This window comes from Ylistrum balloti, unplaced genomic scaffold, assembly GCF_031769215.1.
Source record: "Ylistrum balloti isolate Yb309-2 unplaced genomic scaffold, AGI_CSIRO_Ybal_v1 Utg371088, whole genome shotgun sequence".
In the NCBI taxonomy this organism is placed as follows: Eukaryota; Metazoa; Mollusca; class Bivalvia; order Pectinida; family Pectinidae; genus Ylistrum; species Ylistrum balloti.
In genome coordinates, this window is record NW_026782600.1 from 443,680 (window position 1) to 465,593 (window position 21,914).

At 39.6% G+C, this 21,914-nt stretch overlaps 1 pseudogene; it reads right to left on the bottom strand.

Moving 5' to 3' along the window:
- Positions 1 to 728: 728 nt before the first annotated feature.
- LOC132560625 (sushi, von Willebrand factor type A, EGF and pentraxin domain-containing protein 1-like) lies at positions 729 to 20,809 on the bottom strand (annotated as a pseudogene).
- Positions 20,810 to 21,914: the final 1,105 nt, after the last annotated feature.

Consider the following 21,914-nt stretch of genomic DNA (forward strand, 5'->3'; position numbering starts at 1 on the left):
GTAAGAATCTTCAGGCGTAATGACGTTAATCGACCATTAAACATGTTAGAATCTTCAGACATAATGATGCACATCGACCATTAAACATGTTAGAATCTTCAGGCGTAATGACGTCCATCGACCATTAAACATGTTAGAACCTTCAGACATAATGACCCACATCGACCATTAAACATGTTAGAATCTTCAGACATAATGACGTCCATCGACCATTAAACACTTTAGACCTTCAGGAATAATGACGTACATCGACCACCAAACACGTTAGAACCTTCAGGCATAATGACGTACATCGACCATTAAACACGTTAGAACCTTCAGGCATAATGACGTACATCGGCCACCAAACACGTTAGAACCTTCAGGTATAATGACGTACATCTACCATTAAACACGTTAGAACCTTCAGGAATAATGACGTACAATGACCATTAAACACGTTAGAACCTTCAGGCATAATGACGTATTTCGACCATTAAACACGTAAAAGATAGGGATCTAGTTTTACATATGTAATAAAATAACTGATGGCAACATTGTGAATTTTGTCTTATGGATGTCTAGATGTTTGCGGTTTCACAAAAATCTAAATTTTGATTTAATCCAAGTTTTCATTGGCTCTTTTTCCGCGATTTTATTTTGTCTCGAAAATGGCGTGAGAGATATCACTATAAAACGATGTATACAATAAAAGATGGAGAACATACATTACTTTCAACAACTTTATACTAATCAGTAAACAGGATCGGACTTCCTGTATAGTGTATACTTATACATAATATATCCAAATGTTCCCAAACACCATTTGTGTTAAAGTATCTGCTCCCTGTCCCTTGTATGTTGTGATACCCAGAGTCACAGGAATAATAGATCGTAGATCCGGCAGGAGCTTTAGTCGTAGTTGTGTGTGCATTTTCCATGGTCGCTGTGATAACACAGTCTGAAACACAATGATTTGGGGGTTGGTAATTGCGTTCGTGTGAGGATAACACAGTCTGAAACACAATGATTTGGGGGTTGGTAATTGTGTTCGTGTGAGGATGATTTGGGGGTTGGTAATTGTGTTCGTGTGAGGATAACACTGTCTGAACCACAATGATTTGGGGGTTGGTAATTGTGTTCGTGTGAGGATGATTTGGGGGTTGGTAATTGCGTTCGTGTGAGGATAACACAGTCTGAAACACAATGATTTAGGGGTTGGTAATTGTGTTCGTGTGAGGATGATTTGGGGGTTGGTAATTGCGTTCGTGTGAGGATAACACAGTCTGAAACACAATGATTTGGGGGTTGGTAATTGTGTTCGTGTGAGGATAACACAGTCTGAAACACAATGATTTAGGGGTTGGTAATTGTGTTCGTGTGAGGATGATTTGGGGGTTGGTAATTGCGTTCGTGTGAGGATAACACAGTCTGAACCACAATGATTTGGGGGTTGGTAATTGTGTTCGTGTGAGGATAACACAGTCTGAAACACAATGATTTAGGGGTTGGTAATTGTGTTCGTGTGAGGATGATTTGGGGGTTGGTAATTGTGTTCGTGTGAGGATAACACAGTCTGAACCACAATGATTTGGGGGTTGGTAATTGTGTTCGTGTGAGGATAACACTGTCTGAAACACAATGATTTAGGGGTTGGTAATTGTGTTCGTGTGAGGATAACACTGTCTGAAACACAATGATTTAGGGGTTGGTAATTGTGTTCGTGTGAGGATGATTTGGGGGTTGGTAATTGTGTTCGTGTGAGGATAACACAGTCTGAAACACAATGATTTAGGGGTTGGTAATTGTGTTCGTGTGAGGATAACACAGTCTGAAACACAATGATTTAGGGGTTGGTAATTGTGTTCGTGTGAGGATAACACTGTCTGAAACACAATGATTTGGGGGTTGGTAATTGTGTTCGTGTGAGGATAACACTGTCTGAAACACAATGATTTGGGGGTTGGTAATTGTGTTCGTGTGAGGATGATTTGGGGGTTGGTAATTGTGTTCGTGTGAGGATAACACAGTCTGAAACACAATGATTTGGGGGTTGGTAATTGTGTTCGTGTGAGGATAACACTGTCTGAAACACAATGATTTAGGGGTTGGTAATTGTGTTCGTGTGAGGATAACACAGTCTGAAACACAATGATTTGGGGGTTGGTAATTGTGTTCGTGTGAGGATAACACTGTCTGAAACACAATGATTTGGGGGTTGGTAATTGTGTTCGTGTGAGGATAACTGAAACACAATGATTTGGGGGTTGGTAATTGTGTTCGTGTGAGGATAACACAGTCTGAAACACAATGATTTGGGGGTTGGTAATTGTGTTCGTGTGAGGATAACACAGTCTGAAACACAATGATTTAGGGGTTGGTAATTGTGTTCGTGTGAGGATGATTTGGGGGTTGGTAATTGTGTTCGTGTGAGGATAACACAGTCTGAAACACAATGATTTGGGGGTTGGTAATTGTGTTCGTGTGAGGATGTGTTGGTAATTGTGTTCGTGTGAGGATAAGTCTGAAACACAATGATTTAGGGGTTGGTAATTGTGTTCGTGTGAGGATAACACTGTCTGAAACACAATGATTTGGGGGTTGGTAATTGTGTTCGTGTGAGGATAACACTGTCTGAAACACAATGATTTGGGGGTTGGTAATTGTGTTCGTGTGAGGATAACAGTCTGAAACACAATGATTTGGGGGTTGGTAATTGTGTTCGTGTGAGGATAACACAGTCTGAAACACAATGATTTAGGGGTTGGTAATTGTGTTCGTGTGAGGATAACACAGTCTGAAACACAATGATTTGGGGGTTGGTAATTGTGTTCGTGTGAGGATGATTTGGGGGTTGGTAATTGTGTTCGTGTGAGGATAACACTGTCTAAAACACAATGATTTGGGGGTTGGTAATTGTGTTCGTGTGAGGATAACACAGTCTGAAATACAATGATTTGGGGGTTGGTAATTGTGTTCGTGTGAGGATAACACTGTCTGAAACACAATGATTTAGGGGTTGGTAATTGTGTTCGTGTGAGGATGATTTGGGGGTTGGTAATTGTGTTCGTGTGAGGATGATTTGGGGGTTGGTAATTGTGTTCGTGTGAGGATAACACAGTCTGAAACACAATGATTTGGGGGTTGGTCGTGTGAGGAAACACAATGATTTGGGGGTTGGTAATTGTGTTCGTGTGAGGATAACAGTCTGAAACACAATGATTTGGGGGTTGGTAATTGTGTTCGTGTGAGGATAACACAGTCTGAAACACAATAATTGTGGGGTTTGGTAATTGTGTTCGTGTGAGGATAACACAATCTGAAACACAATGATTTGGGGGTTGGTAATTGTGTTCGTGTGAGGATAACACAGTCTGAAACACAATGATTTGGGGGTTGGTAATTGTGTTCGTGTGAGGATAACACAGTCTGAAACACAATGATTTGGGGGTTGGTAATTGTGTTCGTGTGAGGATAACAGTCTGAAACACAATGATTTGGGGGTTGGTAATTGTGTTCGTGTGAGGATAACACAGTCTGAAACACAATGATTTGGGGGTTGGTTTGTGGGTCTGAAACACAATGATTTAGGGGTTGGTAATTGTGTTCGTGTGAGGATAACACAGTCTGAAACACAATGATTTGGGGGTTGGTAATTGTGTTCGTGTGAGGATAACACTGTCTGAAACACAATGATTTGGGGGTTGGTAATTGTGTTCGTGTGAGGATAACACAGTCTGAAACACAATGATTTGGGGGTTGGTAATTGTGTTCGTGTGAGGATAACACAGTCTGAAACACAATGATTTGGGGGTTGGTAATTGTGTTCGTGTGAGGATAACACAGTCTGAAACACAATGATTTGGGGGTTGGTAATTGTGTTCGTGTGAGGATGATTTGGGGGTTGGTAATTGCGTTCGTGAGAGGATAACACAGTCTGAAACACAATGATTTGGGGGTTGGTAATTGTGTTCGTGTGAGGATAACACAGTCTGAAACACAATGATTTGGGGGTTGGTAATTGTGTTCGTGTGAGGATAACACAGTCTGAAACACAATGATTTGGGGGTTGGTAATTGTGTTCGTGTGAGGATAACACAGTCTGAAACACAATGATTTGGTAATTGGTTCGTTGGTAATTGTGTGTCGTGTGAGGATAACACAGTCTGAAATACAATGATTTGGGGGTTGGTAATTGTGTTCGTGTGAGGATAACACAGTCTGAAACACAATGATTTGGGGGTTGGTAATTGTGTTCGTGTGAGGATAACACAGTCTGAAACACAATGATTTGGGGGTTGGTAATTGTGTTCGTGTGAGGATAACACAGTCTGAAACACAATGATTTGGGGGTTGGTAATTGTGTTCGTGTGAGGAGTCTGAAACACAATGATTTGGGGGTTGGTAATTGTGTTCGTGTGAGGATAACACTGTCTGAAACACAATGATTTGGGGGTTGGTAATTGTGTTCGTGTGAGGATAACACAGTCTGAAACACAATGATTTGGGGGTTGGTAATTGTGTTCGTGTGAGGATAACACAGTCTGAAACACAATGATTTGGGGGTTGGTAATTGTGTTCGTGTGAGGATAACACAGTCTGAAACACAATGATTTGGGGGTTGGTAATTGTGTTCGTGTGAGGATGATTTGGGGGTTGGTAATTGTGTTCGTGTGAGGATAACACAGTCTGAAACACAATGATTTGGGGGTTGGTAATTGTGTTCGTGTGAGGATAACACAGTCTGAAACACAATGATGTGGGGGTTGGTAATTGTGTTCGTGTGAGGATAACACAGTCTGAAACACAATGATTTGGGGGTTGGTAATTGTGTTCGTGTGATTATAACTCTGTCTAAATCACAATTTTTGGGTGGTTGGTAATTGTGTTCGTGTGAGGATAATTTGAAACACAATGATTTGGGGGTTGGGGTTGGTAATTGTGTTCGTGTGAGGATAACACAGTCTGAAACACAATGATTTGGGGGTTGGTAATTGTGTTCGTGTGAGGATAACACAGTCTGAAACACAATGATTTGGGGGTTGGTAATTGTGTTCGTGTGAGGATAACACAGTCTGAAACACAATGATTTGGGGGTTGGTAATTGTGTTCGTGTGAGGATAACAGTCTGAACAACAATGATTTGGGGGTTGGTAATTGTGTTCAATGATTTGGGGGTTGGTAATTGTGTTCGTGTGATGATAACACAGTCTGAAACACAATGATTTGGGGGTTGGTAATTGTGTTCGTGTGAGGATAACACAGTCTGAAACACAATGATTTGGGGGTTGGTAATTGTGTTCGTGTGAGGATAACACAGTCTGAAACACAATGATTTGGGGGTTGGTAATTGTGTTCGTGTGAGGATAACACAGTCTGAAACACAATGATTTGGGGGTTGGTTGGTAATTGTGTTCGTGTGAGGATAACACAGTCTGAAACACAATGATTTGGGGGTTGGTAATTGTGTTCGTGTGAGGATAACACAGTCTGAAACACAATGATTTGGGGGTTGGTAATTGTGTTCGTGTGAGAATAACACAGTCTGAAACACAATGATTTGGGGGTTGGTAATTGTGTTCGTGTGAGGATAACACAGTCTGAAACACAATGATTTGGGGGTTGGTAATTGTGTTCGTGTGAGGATAACACAGTCTGAAAAAAAATGATTGGTAATTGTGTTCGTGTGAGGATAACACAGTCTGAAACACAATGATTTGGGGGTTGGTAATTGTGTTCGTGTGAGGATAACACAGTCTGAAACACAATGATTTGGGGGTTGGTAATTGTGTTCGTGTGAGGATAACAGTCTGAAACACAATGATTTGGGGGTTGGTAATTGTGTTCGTGTGAGGATAACACAGTCTGAAACACAATGATTTGGGGGTTGGTAATTGTGTTCGTGTGAGGATAACACAGTCTGAAACACAATGATTTGGGGGTTGGTAATTGTGTTCGTGTGAGGATAACACAGTCTGAAACACAATGATTTGGGGGTTGGTAATTGTGTTCGTGTGAGGATAACACAGTCTGAAACACAATGATTTGGGGGTTGGTAATTGTGTTCGTGTGAGGATAACAGTCTGAAACACAATGATTTGGGGGTTGGTAATTGTGTTCGTGTGAGGATAACACAGTCTGAAACACAATGATTTGGGGGTTGGTAATTGTGTTCGTGTGAGGATAACAGTCTGAAACACAATGATTTGGGGGTTGGTAATTGTGTTCGTGTGAGGATAACACAGTCTGAAACACAATGATTTGGGGGTTGGTAATTGTGTTCGTGTGAGGATAACACAGTCTGAAACACAATGATTTGGGGGTTGGTAATTGTGTTCGTGTGAGGATGATTTGGGGGTTGGTAATTGTGTTCGTGTGAGGATAACACAGTCTGAAACACAATGATTTGGGGGTTGGTAATTGTGTTCGTGTGAGGATAACAGTCTGAAACACAATGATTTGGGGGTTGGTAATTGTGTTCGTGTGAGGATGATTTGGGGGTTGGTAATTGTGTTCGTGTGAGGATAACACTGTCTGAAACACAATGATTTGGGGGTTGGTAATTGTGTTCGTGTGAGGATAACAGTCTGAAACACAATGATTTGGGGGTTGGTAATTGTGTTCGTGTGAGGATAACACTGTCTGAAACACAATGATTTGGGGGTTGGTAATTGTGTTCGTGTGAGGATAACACAGTCTGAAACACAATGATTTGGGGGTTGGTAATTGTGTTCGTGATAACACAGACTGATGATTTGGGGGTTGGTAATTGTGTTCGTGTGAGGATAACACAGTCTGAAACACAATGATTTGGGGGTTGGTAATTGTGTTCGTGTGAGGATAACACAGTCTGAAACACAATGATTTGGGGGTTGGTAATTGTGTTCGTGTGAGGATAACACAGTCTGAAACACAATGATTTGGGGGTTGGTAATTGTGTTCGTGTGAGGATAACACAGTCTGAAACACAATGATTTGGGGGTTGGTAATTGTGTTCGTGTGAGGATAACACAGTCTGAAACACAATGATTTGGGGGTTGGTAATTGTGTTCGTGTGAGGATAACACAGTCTGAAACACAATGATTTGGGGGTTGGTAATTGTGTTCGTGTGAGGATAACAGTCTGAAACACAATGATTTGGGGGTTGGTAATTGTGTTCGTGTGAGGATAACACAGTCTGAAACACAATGATTTGGGGGTTGGTAATTGTGTTCGTGTGAGGATAACACAGTCTGAAACACAATGATTTGGGGGTTGGTAATTGTGTTCGTGTGAGGATAACACAGTCTGAAACACAATGATTGTGTTCGTGGGGTTGGTAATTGTGTTCGTGTGAGGATAACACAGAACTGAAACACAATGATTTAGGGGTTGGTAATTGTGTTCGTGTGAGGATAACACAGTCTGAAACACAATGATTTGGGGGTTGGTAATTGTTTTCGTGTGAGGATGAGTAGGGCGTTGTAAATTGTGTTCGTGTGAGGATAACACAGTCTGAAACACAATGATTTGGGGGTTGGTAATTGTGTTCGTGTGATGATAACACAGTCTGAAACACAATAATTGTGGGGTTTGGTAATTGTGTTCGTGTGAGGATAACACAGTCTGAAACACAATGATTTGGGGGTTGGTAATTGTGTTCGTGTGAGGATAACACAGTCTGAAACACAATGATTTGGGGGTTGGTAATTGTGTTCGTGTGAGGATAACACAGTCTGAAACACAATGATTTGGGGGTTGGTAATTGTGTTCGTGTGAGGATAACACAGTCTGAAACACAATGATTTGGTGGGTGAAACACAATGATTTGGGGGTTGTAATTGTGTTCGTGTGAGGATAACACAGTCTGAAACACAATGATTTGGGGGTTGGTAATTGTGTTCGTGTGAGGATAACACAGTCTGAAACACAATGATTTGGGGTTTGGTAATTGTGTTCGTGTGAGGATAACACAGTCTGAAACACAATGATTTGGGGGTTGGTAATTGTGTTCGTGTGAGGATAACACAGTCTGAAACACAATGATTTGGGGTTTGGTAATTGTGTTCGTGTGAGGATAACACAGTCTGAAACACAATGATTTGGGGGTTGGTAATTGTGTTCGTGTGAGGATGATTTAGGGGTTGGTAATTGTGTTCGTGTGAGGATAACACTGTCTGAAACACAATGATTTGGGGGTTGGTAATTGTGTTCGTGTGAGGATGATTTGGGGGTTGGTAATTGTGTTCGTGTGAGGATAACACAGTCTGAAACACAATGATTTGGGGGTTGGTAATTGTGTTCGTGTGAGGATAACACAGTCTGAAACACAATGATTTGGGGTTTGGTAATTGTGTTCGTGTGAGGATAACACAGTCTGAAACACAATGATTTGGGGGTTGGTAATTGTGTTCGTGTGAGGATGATTTAGGGGTTGGTAATTGTGTTCGTGTGAGGATAACACTGTCTGAAACACAATGATTTGGGGGTTGGTAATTGTGTTCGTGTGAGGATAACACTGTCTGAAATACAATGATTTAGGGGTTGGTAATTGTGTTCGTGTGAGGATAACACAGTCTGAAACACAATGATTTGGGGGTTGGTAATTGTGTTCGTGTGAGGATAACACAGTCTGAAACACAATGATTTGGGGGTTGGTAATTGTGTTCGTGTGAGGATAACACTGTCTGAAACACAATGATTTGGGGGTTGTTAATTGTTTTCGTGTGAGGATAACACTGTCTGAAACACAATGATTTGGGGGTTGGTAATTGTGTTCGTGTGAGAATAACACAGTCTGAAACACAATGATTTGGGGGTTGGTAATTGTGTTCGTGTGAGGATAACAGTCTGAACCACAATGATTTGGGGGTTGGTAATTGTGTTCGTGTGAGGATAACACAGTCTGAAACACAATGATTTGGGGGTTGGTAATTGTGTTCGTGTGAGGATAACAGTCTGAAACACAATGATTTGGGGGTTGGTAATTGTGTTCGTGTGAGGATAACAGTCTGAACCACAATGATTTGGGGGTTGGTAATTGTGTTCGTGTGAGAATAACACAGTCTGAAACACAATGATTTGGGGGTTGGTAATTGTGTTCGTGTGAGGATAACAGTCTGAACCACAATGATTTGGGGGTTGGTAATTGTGTTCGTGTGAGGATAACACAGTCTGAAACACAATGATTTGGGGGTTGGTAATTGTGTTCGTGTGAGGATAACACAGTCTGAAACACAATGATTTAGGGGTTGGTAATTGTGTTCGTGTGAGGATGATTTGGGGGTTGGTAATTGTGTTCGTGTGAGGATAACACTGTCTGAAACACAATGATTTGGGGGTTGGTAATTGTGTTCGTGTGAGGATAACACAGTCTGAAACACAATGATTTAGGGGTTGGTAATTGTGTTCGTGTGAGGATAACACAGTCTGAAACACAATGATTTGGGGGTTGGTAATTGTGTTCGTGTGAGGATAACAGTCTGAACCACAATGATTTGGGGGTTGGTAATTGTGTTCGTGTGAGGATAACACAGTCTGAAACACAATGATTTGGGGGTTGGTAATTGTGTTCGTGTGAGGATAACACTGTCTGAAACACAATGATTTGGGGGTTGGTAATTGTGTTCGTGTGAGGATAACACAGTCTGAAACACAATGATTTGGGGGTTGGTAATTGTGTTCGTGTGAGGATAACACAGTCTGAAACACAATGATTTGGGGGTTGGTAATTGTGTTCGTGTGAGGATAACACTGTCTGAAACACAATGATTTGGGGGTTGTTAATTGTTTTCGTGTGAGGATAACACTGTCTGAAACACAATGATTTGGGGGTTGGTAATTGTGTTCGTGTGAGAATAACACAGTCTGAAACACAATGATTTGGGGGTTGGTAATTGTGTTCGTGTGAGGATAACAGTCTGAACCACAATGATTTGGGGGTTGGTAATTGTGTTCGTGTGAGGATAACACAGTCTGAAACACAATGATTTGGGGGTTGGTAATTGTGTTCGTGTGAGGATAACAGTCTGAAACACAATGATTTGGGGGTTGGTAATTGTGTTCGTGTGAGGATAACACAGTCTGAAACACAATGATTTGGGGGTTGGTAATTGTGTTCGTGTGAGGATAACAGTCTGAAACACAATGATTTGGGGGTTGGTAATTGTGTTCGTGTGAGGATAACAGTCTGAAACACAATGATTTGGGGGTTGGTAATTGTGTTCGTGTGAGGATGATTTGGGGGTTGGTAATTGTGTTCGTGTGAGGATAACACAGTCTGAAACACAATGATTTGGGGGTTGGTAATTGTGTTCGTGTGATGATAACAGTCTGAAACACAATAATTTGGGGGTTGGTAATTGTGTTCGTGTGAGAATAACACAGTCTGAAACACAATAATTTGGGGGTTGGTAATTGTGTTCGTGTGAGGATAACACAGTCTGAAACACAATGATTTGGGGGTTGGTAATTGTGTTCGTGTGATGATAACAGTCTGAAACACAATAATTTGGGGGTTGGTAATTGTGTTCGTGTGAGGGTCGATTAGGATTGTCCCCGAATGATGAGACTATTCCAGGACGCTTTTATAATAAGCTGTACACTGAAAAACAATATCGGGGACACCGTACCGTGATATTATAGTGTTACGTCATTACGAAAGGGGCAGTTGGCACCTTTTATTTTTGTCATCTCCTTTAATATGTACTTGACTGTTGAAATGACGAAAAAACTGTACAAAACTAACAAGCAACAACAAACCTGGTATGCATGTCAAAGATGATACCGACCAAGTTCCATCCTCTTGGCATGTTATATCAACGGAACCGAAAGCGGTAGTTGTAGAGGAGCACTCATATGTCCTGGTGGATCCTACTGTCGTGTCACCCACAGAAATTATTGCATCCAAAATAACTGGAGGGTTTCCACAATCTGTACGAAGAGTAGAAAAAAAATATATATAAACATATTATAAATCAGAAACATTTTCATCTGGTTTGGTATATGAATCAATTTACAATTTTTTTTATAAATTAGGAATGATTTACATACTCGTTTAATAATTATTGTTACTAAAGTGAAAGACACAAATAGTTTGTCGCACGTTATATCGATGTTTTGATCAATCATATAACGATCGGGTAAACCAGAGTCCAGTAATAAATCACCGTGTTGTTTCTTTATTCTCTAAGTGAGTCTAGTCATTGTCGTTTAAAGAAATTAGAAATTTAGTCTATGAAGAAACAATATCAAGTCGCTTAGATAAATAACTAATGCTGAAAGTTTTCCTCTAGCATTAAAGAGTCGTCAGAAAATACAATTTACATTAACATATAACACTACAGAAGTATGGTCTCGGCTACCATCACATATAACACTACAGAAGTATGGTGTCGGCTACCATCACGTATAACACTACAGAAGTATGGTGTCGGCTACAATCACATATAACAAGACAGAAGTATGGTGTCGACTACCACCACATATAATAATACAGAAGTATGGTGTCGGCTACAATCACATATAACAAGACAGAAGTATGGTGTCGGCTACCATCACGTATAACACTACAGAAGTATGGTGTCGGCTACAATCACATATAACACTACAGAAGTATGGTGTCGGCTACAACCACATATAACACTACAGAAGTATGGTGTCGGCTACCATCACATATAACAAGACAGAAGTATGGTGTCGGCTACCATCACGTATAACACTACAGAAGTATGGTGTCGGCTACCATCACATATAACAAGACAGAAGTATGGTGTCGGCTACCATCACGTATAACACTACAGAAGTATGGTGTCGGCTACCATCACATATAACACTACAGAAGTATGGTGTCGGCTATCATCACATATAACAAGACAGAAGTATGGTGTCGGCTACCATCACATATAACAAGATATAAGTATGGTGTCGGCTACCATCACATATAACAAGACAGAGGTATGGTGTCGGCTACCATCACGTATAACACTACAGAAGTATGGTGTCGGCTACCATCACATATAACAAGACAGAAGTATGGTGTCGGCTACCATCACATATGACACTACAGAAGTATGGTGTCGGCTACCATCACATATAACAAGATATAAGTATGGTGTCGGCTACCATCACATATAACAAGACAGAGGTATGGTGTCGGCTACCATCACATATAACAATACGGAAGTATGGTGTCGGCTACCATCACATATAACAAGACAGAAGTATGGTGTCGGCTACCATCACGTATAACACTACAGAAGTATGGTGTCGGCTACCATCACATATAACAATACGGAAGTATGGTGTCGGCTACCATCACATATAACAAGACAGAAGTATGGTGTCGGCTACCATCACATATAACAAGATATAAGTATGGTGTCGGCTACCATCACATATAACAAAACAGAGGTATGGTGTCGGCTACCATCACGTATAACACTACAGAAGTATGGTGTCGGCTACCATCACATATAACAAGACAGAAGTATGGTGTCGGCTACCATCACATATGACACTACAGAAGTATGGTGTCGGCTACCATCACATATAACAAGATATACGTATGGTGTCGGCTACCATCACATATAACACTACAGAGGTATGGTGTCGGCTACCATCACATATAACAATACGGAAGTATGGTGTCGGCTACCATCACATATAACAAGACAGAAGTATGGTGTCGGCTACCATCACGTATAACACTACAGAAGTATGGTGTCGGCTACCATCACATATAACAAGACAGAAGTATGGTGTCGGCTACCATCACATATAACAAGACAGAAGTATGGCGTCGGCTACCATCACATATAACACTACAGAAGTATGGTGTCGGCTACCATCACATATAACAAGACAGAAGTATGGTGTCGGCTACCATCACGTATAACACTACAGAAGTATGGTGTCGGCTACCATCACATATAACAAGATAGAAGTATGGTGTCGGCTACCATCACATATAACAAGACAGATGTATGGTGTCGGCTACAATCACGTATAACAAGACAGAAGTATGGTGTCGGCTACCATCACATATAACAAGACATAAGTATGGTGTCGGCTACCATCACATATAACAAGACAGAAGTATGGTGTCGGCTACCATCACATATAACAAGACAGAAGTATGGTGTCGGCTACCATCACGTATAACACTACAGAAGTATGGTGTCGGCTACCATCACATATAACAAGACGGAAGTATGGTCTCGGCTACCACTACATATAACAAGACAGAGGTATGGTGTCGGCTACCATCACGTATAACACTACAGAAGTATGGTGTCGGCTACCATCACATATAACACTACAGAAGTATGATCTCGGCTACCATCACATATAACAGTACAGATTTACATTTGTCCTTATTCGCTACCAATGAAATAACTGAACTATTAGCTTGTGAAATACAATTTGTAATCAGATTATTTCAGAGTTATTGAAGAGAGAAGATGTTGACCACCAGATTAAATGTTTTGTACTTGATTTGGAGCCTTGAGATTATCCTTCACATAATTGGCCTACACGACGATCTGTGATCGTGCTCCCGACAGTATAGACGCATAGAGACAACTATCGAGTTTCGATTCAATCGTATGAAATGAAATACCTGCACAATAATCTTCCGGCTCCGACCATTGTCCGTTTGTCAGACAGACAGTAGTTTTATACCCAACATAACCTGTATCATATTGAATGTATCTAGTCCCACAGGACTCCTGGTGACGGAAATGTCGTCAGTACTGACAGGAATTAAAGGGTCCGGAGAAGGACCACAAGCTGATAATATATATATATATACTTTGATTCGATAAATAATCGTTAACTTTACATCTTTTTTTTATTTTCTCAAACAGAAATCTACATATACTGGACACACCAAGTTATGGATCATAAATATAGGTGACTTTTTCTGCGTTAACATAGATTAACCTTGACACTCTTTGAATGCTGTTATATCACCAATGTATAATGTTTCGGTAATGATTTGCCCTTGTTTTAAACGTGCGACAAGACATCATGTACACAGGGTTGAAATCAAACGGTCAATTGTGCCATTTCTTCTGAATATCCTGTTGTTTTACGTCATGTTTTGAAAATTTGTTGGCAGGACAGGTCACATGACAGCTGCAGAGGCTGGCCGAACATTTGGAATGCTGCAAGCAGAAGAATTACAACGAACTTTGGCTGCACACTTCAATGTGTCACAGAGTGTATCTCACGATTATGGAATCGACTCCAGACGACCAGAAACGTCTCTGAGAGACCTTTGTTTTAAAGGGTTACGCTTGAATGGAATTCATTCAAAGTTGGTAGAATTGTTTGCCTGTTGTTTGACTTTACTTGTATTTCTTGTAATTCGTATTCCAAAGTAAAAGTGTTCGGCGTTTGACAAAAATAAATTATCTTTAAAAATGATCAATTCCTTTTTGTGCCCAGTTTATTTACTTTTCCGTTGCAACATCTTCACATTAAGCCTACCAACTTAAGATATGGTTATACAAACAATAACAGCGATGTCATTCGTCGCTAATTATCTAAACTAATTAGAAATAAATTTTAGGAAGTACATTCCAGTTAACATTAATTTGCTAATGTTTTACTGGCATATGTCTCTTGACGCAAGGTGAACGCCTTTAAACAATCTACTATTTAAAGTATGTATGTATAGATCGCTTTGGGATGGATTTCTTTCTTTCAATATCTGAATAACTTATCTTGATATTGTAACAGAGATTAATAAACTCTCTCTCCTAAATCAGTGAATGATAAAATGTGGCCAGCTACCTACATTTCCATACTAAATCCCATTTAAGTTATGTTTGTACTCCTACCTTTCCCTTCTTATGTTTGTACACCTCCCTTTCCCTTGTTATGTTTGTACACCTCCCTTTACCTTGTTATGTTTGTACACCTCCCTTTCCCTTGTTATGTTTGTACACCTCCCTTTCCTTGTTATGTTTGTACACCTCCCTTTCCTTGTTATATTTGTACACCTCCCTTTCCCTTGTTATATTTGTACACCTCCCTTTCCCTTGTTATGTTTGTACACCTCCCTTTCCTTGTTATATTTGTACACCTCCCTTTCCCTTGTTATGTTTGTACACCTCCTTTTCCCTTGTTATATTTGTACACCTCCCTTTCCTTGTTATATTTGTACACCTCCCTTTCCTTGTTATATTTGTACACCTCCCTTTCCCTTGTTATGTTTGTACACCTCCCTTTCCTTGTTATATTTCTACACCTCCCTTTCCTTGTTATATTTGTACACCTCCCTTTCCCGTACACCTCCCTTTCCTTGTTATGTTTGTACACCTCCCTTTCCTTGTTATATTTGTACACCTCCCTTTCCCTTGTTATGTTTGTACACCTCCCTTTCCTTGTTATGTTTGTACACCTCCCTTTCCCTTGTTATGTTTGTACACCTCCCTTTCCTTGTTATATTTGTACACCTCCCTTTCCCTTGTTATGTTTGTACACCTCCTTTTCCCTTGTTATGTTTGTACACCTCCCTTTCCTTGTTATATTTGTACACCTCCCTTTCCCTTGTTATGTTTGTACACCTCCCTTTCCTTGTTATGTTTGTACACCTCCCTTTCCCTTGTTATGTTTGTACACCTCCCTTTCCCTTGTTATGTTTGTACACCTCCCTTTCCCCTGTTATGTTTGTACACCTCCCTTTCCTTGTTTGTACACCTCCCTTTCCCGTGTTATGTTTGTACACCTCCCTTTCCTTGTTATGTTTGTACACCTCCCCTTGTTATGTTTTTCCCTTGTTATGTTTTACACCTCCCTTTCCTTGTTATATTTGTACACCTCCCTTTCCTTGTTATATTTCTACACCTCCCTTTCCTTGTTATATTTGTACACCTCCCTTTCCCGTGTTATGTTTGTACACCTCCCTTTCCTTGTTATGTTTGAAAAACCTCCCTTTCCCTTGTTATATTTGTACACCTCCCTTTCCTTGTTTGTTGTACACCTCCCTGTTTGTACACCTCCCTTTCCCTTGTTATGTTTGTACACCTCCCTTTCCCTGGCTATATTTGTACACCTCCCTTTCCTTGTTATGTTTGTACATCTCCCTTTCCCTTGTTATATTTGTACATCTCCCCTCCCTTGTTATGTTTGTACACCTCCCTTTTCCTTGTTATGTTTGTACACCTCCCTTTCCCTTGTTATGTTTGTACACCTCCCTTTCCCTTGTTATGTTTGTACACCTCCCTTTCCCTTGTTATATTTGTACACATCCCTTTCCTTGTTATGTTTGTACATCTCCCTTTCCCTTGTTATGTTTGTACACCTCCCTTTCCTTGTTATGTTTGTACACCTCCCTTTTCCTTGTTATGTTTGTACACCTCCCTTTCCCTTGTTATGTTTGTACACCTCCCTTTCCCTTGTTATGTTTGTACACCTCCCTTTCCCTTGTTATGTTTGTACACCTCCCTTTCCCTTGTTATGTTTGTACACCTCCCTTTCCCTTGTTATGTTTGTACACCTCCCTTTCCCTTGTTATGTTTGTACACCTCCCTTTCCCTTGTTATGTTTGTACACCTCTCTTTCCTTTGTTATGTTTGTACACCTCCATTTCCCTTGTTATGTTTGTACACCTCCCTTTCCTTGTTATGTTTGTACACCTCCCTTTCCCTTGTTATGTTTGTACACCTCCCTTTCCCTTGTTATGTTTGTACACCTCCCTTTCCTTGTTATGTTTGTACACCTCCCTTTCCCTTGTTATGTTTGTACACCTCCCTTTCCCTTGTTATGTTTGTACACCTCCCTTTCCCTTGTTATGTTTGTACACCTCCCTTTCCCTTGTTATGTTTGTACACCTCCCTTTCCCCTGTTATGTTTGTACTCCTCCCTTTCCCCTGTTATGTTTGTACACCTCCCTTTCCCCTTTTATGTTTGTACACCTCCTTTTCCCCTGTTATGTTTGTACACCTCCCTTTCCCCTGTTATGTTTGTACACCTCCCTTTCCCTTGTTATGTTTGTACACCTCCCTTTCCCCTGTTATGTTTGTACACCTCCCTTTCCTTGTTATATTTGTACACCTCCCTTTCCCTTGTTATATTTGTACACCTCCCTTTCCTTGTTATATTAGTACACCTCCCTTTCCCTTGTTATATTTGTACATCTCCCTTTCCTTGTTATGTTTGTACACCTCCCTTTCCCTTGTTATGTTTGTACACCTCCCTTTCCTTGTTATGTTTGTACACCTCCCTTTCCCTTGTTATGTTTGTACACCTCCCTTTCCTTGTTATGTTTGTACACCTCCCTTTCCCTTGTTATGTTTGTACACCTCCCTTTCCTTTTTTTTTTTTGTAAACATCCCTTCCCTTGTTATGTTTGTACACCTCCCTTTCCTTGTTATGTTTGTACACCTCCCTTTCCCTTGTTATGTTTGTACACCTCCCTTTCCCTTGTTATGTTTTACCTTGTTATGTTTGTACACCTCCCTTTCCCTTGTTATGTTTGTACACCTCCCTTTCCCTTGTTATGTTTGTACACCTCCCTTTCCCTTGTTATGTTAGTACACCTCCCTTTCCCCTGTTATATTGTTACACCTCCCTTTCCCTTGTTATGTTTGTACACCTCCCTTTCCCTTGTTATGTTTGTACACCTCCCTTTCCCCTGTTATATTGTGTACACCTCCCTTTCCCTTGTTATGTTTGTACACCTCCCTTTCCCTTGTTATGTTAGTACACCTCCCTTTTCCTTGTTATGTTTGTACACCTCCCTTTCCCTTGTTATGTTTGTACACCTCCCTTTCCCTTGTTATTTTTGTACACCTCCCTTTCCTTTTTATTTTTGTACACCTCCCTTTCCCTTGTTATGTTTGTACACCTCCCTTTCCCTTGTTATGTTTGTACACCTCCCTTTCCTTGTTATGTTTGTACACCTCCCTTTCCCTTGTTATGTTTTACACCTCCCTTTCCTTGTTATGTTTGTACACCTCCCTTTCCCTTGTTATGTTTGTTCACCTTCCTTTCCCTTGTTATGTTTGTACACCTCCCTTTCCTTGTTATATTTGTACACCTCCCTTTCCTTGTTATATTTGTACACCTCCCTTTCCCTTGTTATGTTTGTACACCTCCCTTTCCCTTGTTATGTTTGTACACCTCCCTTTCCTTGTTATATTTGTACACCTCCCTTTCCCTTGTTATGTTTGTACACCTCCCTTTCCTTGTTATATTTGTACACCTCCCTTTCCCTTGTTATATTTGTACACCTCCCTTTCCTTGTTATATTAGTACACCTCCCTTTCCCTTGTTATGTTATGTTTGTACACCTCCCTTTCCCTTGTTATGTTTGTACACCTCCCTTTCCCTTGTTATGTTTGTACACCTCCCTTTCCTTGTTATGTTTGTACACCTCCCTTTCCCTTGTTATGTTTGTACACCTCCCTTTCCCTTGTTATGTTTGTACACCTCCCTTTTCCTTGTTATATTTGTACACCTCCCTTTCCTTGTTATGTTTGTACACCTCCCTTTCCTTGTTATGTTTGTACACCTCCCTTTCCCTTGTTATGTTTGTACACCTCCCTTTTTCCCTTGTTATGTTAGTACACCTCCCTTTCCCTTGTTATGTTAGTACACCTCCCTTTCCCTTGTTATGTTTGTACACCTCCCTTTTCTTGTTATGTTTGTACACCTCCCTTTTCTTGTTATATTTGTACACCTCCCTTTCCCTTGTTATATTTGTACACCTCCCTTTCCTTGTTATGTTAGTACACCTCCCTTTCCTTGTTATGTTTGTACACCTCCCTTTCCCTTGTTATGTTTGTACACCTCCCTTTCCTTGTTATGTTAGTACACCTCCCTTTCCCTGGCTATGGTTGGTTGTTCAGCTACCTTTCGCTTTCGACAAGATGATATAAGAGACGCACAAGTCAAAAGCACCTTTTAATACAAATGTTGAATCTGTTTTTTCATGACATTGTAAAGATGAATTAAATGTAAACAAAGATCAGATTAATAAAACATGTTTACCTGTTATTACACAAACCCGGGGAGTGGACGACAGATGGACACAGGTAGTGTAATCTGGACAATCATGATCCCGACACGTTCCCATCAAAGATTCGTCCTGTTGAATCGTAATGATACTACAATAATATTTACAGATAGAAAAAATTATACAGATTGTGTACACCTTGGTTCATCTATCCGTTTTTTAATTACTATAAGATACAGTGTTCCCTCATCGAAATACTCTGATGACTGATCAATAGCTTTATTTTACTTCCAATGTAACCTCAACAGAAAAATGCTTTTAAAAACCTAACTAGACCCAATATCTATATTTGATTATAAGAATTTAAAGAAATCTTCTCCAATATTCCATGCTACTAGGAATTTGAGACACAATCGTAACAAACATGGAATTTTAGAAATAATATAATGTATTGGTAGGAGTTTATTTTCTACATTAAATGACACAGTTAGAAAAGTCTCCCGGATCGACACAAAATCCCGCTTAACCTGCCTATAATGTATTGTATGCGCAAATGGGAGTAGATGAAACAATGATATGATATTCAGCTACCTAATGGATCCACTGTTGTGTTTTATTACTACGAAGCAATACAGTCTGAATCATGGAGACCGAACTATATCCGATGAATGTTTTTGGGGTGATATTATATCAGCATTACCTTGATGACGTTACTCATAGATAATATCTGTATTCATTGCGTTCAAGCAACCGTGAATGCAATCCTTTATGTCAGATAAAGAGAGATTTCTTTCCTAATTACGTATACATCTTTCATTTATGTATACAATAGATCAACATTATGAGCTATGATTAAGTGATAAGTAGCTGAACGTGTTTGATGCTTGTTAGTTTGCCTGTTGGTTCCGTTGTTGCATACCTTGTTCTCATTTTTGAATGTAACATTACTTACTTGAATTGATATAAAATTTTCATGGCGGGTGTCGGTGATGAAGCAGAAGACGCTTACTCTTCTAGAACATTTTTATGCTCCTTGTAATTTTTTCAATGTCTTTTGTACATATTTTGAGCTAGTTTGGATTATAGTTATGTTAAAATGTCGGTATTTTTGTGTTGTTTATCGATATAGTTATGTTAAGAGGGTGGTATTTTGTTCTCTTTTGTTACAGCATATCAAGCATGATAAAACAAAATTTCCTTTCTTTCTCTTTGACTCTCCAGTAGTGAGAGCCACGAATATAAAATTATCATGAGGAAGATACTGTTGTAGAACACATTATTTCTTCAATCGTTTTTTCCTTTAACAATATACTGTGTACCCATTGACATTTTGAGATATTTAACAGATTGATACGTTGTTAATGGAAACTCAAATTAGGTGTTAACAGGTTAAATTATGAACAAAAGACAAGGAGAAAGAATAGCAGGCGTTCATAATCAATGTAATGGCAGTTAAGGAAGACATTTATATCAAACACTAGTATCGTAGGATGAATTGACACTACCTGTATCATAACTAAAGGCAATTGATGATGACACACGTACATATTTATAATTGTCATCAGATTATTACTTACCGAAGTAACCGAGGTTCTGTTTCCATAAATAAATCCAGGATCAGTGATAAATTGCCCTGGTGCCGTGCTGGAATCGTCTTCGATAAGTCGACATCGTAAATCTGTTGTACTGTATGTGAAGGGTTTACATCCCGATTCCAAACCACAATGTCGAGCACAGTCATACAAACCAACCTCACTGATAGACTTATACCCCACACTGGACAAATAAAAGTTAGGCTGAAATCGGGGCACATCTAGTTGTATTCCAAGTGTATGGCAGCATATTTGTACTAAAAACATCAGTAATGATATTGCTTTCGCCTGCATCATTCCCAGTTTTACAACATAAAATGATTTTAGCAATTCTTTTGACAACGACGGAAGATAAAACGTGATAGATCTACCCACTGTGAATACTGTTTTGACAGCCCAGAGTGTTCTAGCTAATCTTTGGTGTTCTATTAATGTCCTGGTTTTCCGGTCATTTCGATTACCTTATTTAACGGCCAATGGATCATTGATAGAATGACTAACGTCTGAGATGAAGTATATTTTTGTTAATGTGTTAAATATGCGCTATCCTTGATACTGGATACATGAAAATCAAATAACACTGACCTGATGTCTCCGAGTGTTTTTGGAAAGTGAGCGGAAACTAACCATATCGTCTGTTTACATTTGTTGTTGTTAATTCCGTTGCATTTCAATCATAAGTCATTATCTCATTTGCTTTGGTCTCCAAATTTAAATAAAAAATGAAATACTGTACTATTGCTAAATACATGTCACTTTATTTGAACATCTTGATAATTCAAATAGAAGCGCGCAAAAGGATGCTATTGATAGTTGATATAAGTGGGAGATTGTAGCCTTACTATGTAGCCATTGCGTGTCATTTTCGTCAAGATCGTATTGATATATGATATTATTCGGATCATTCGTGACATTTTTGTATATGTATCTATCAATAAAACGACAAAGCGTGAAAGCTTCCGGAAATGCCTAATAAGGGTATTTTCGCTGTATTTTGAATCTACTATTTTTAACAAATTCATTGTACTCCTTGTTTCTGATACTTCTATGAAACGCCAAACTTTGGTCGATATATAATTAGTTCGAACTAGAATTCTGATCTATGTTAACGGTCATGAATGCCTGCTGGAAACAATAAACCGTTTCATAGTTTCAATCTATTTACAAAACGGTTTTAAATCGATCAATGCATAGAATATTGTTTGCTTTAAAGACACTTTTGCAAGCTTTACTGATTTTCATAAAAAAAACTGTATTATTTCTTTACATAAAACCAGGGCCCATATTCATGAAACCGTTCTCATGCTCAAGCATGAATTTTGCCATCAATCCGGATGTCTTCTTTAAGTTAAAAATTAATAGCTAAGGCTGACTTTGTCAAAGATTTTTAAAAAAAATT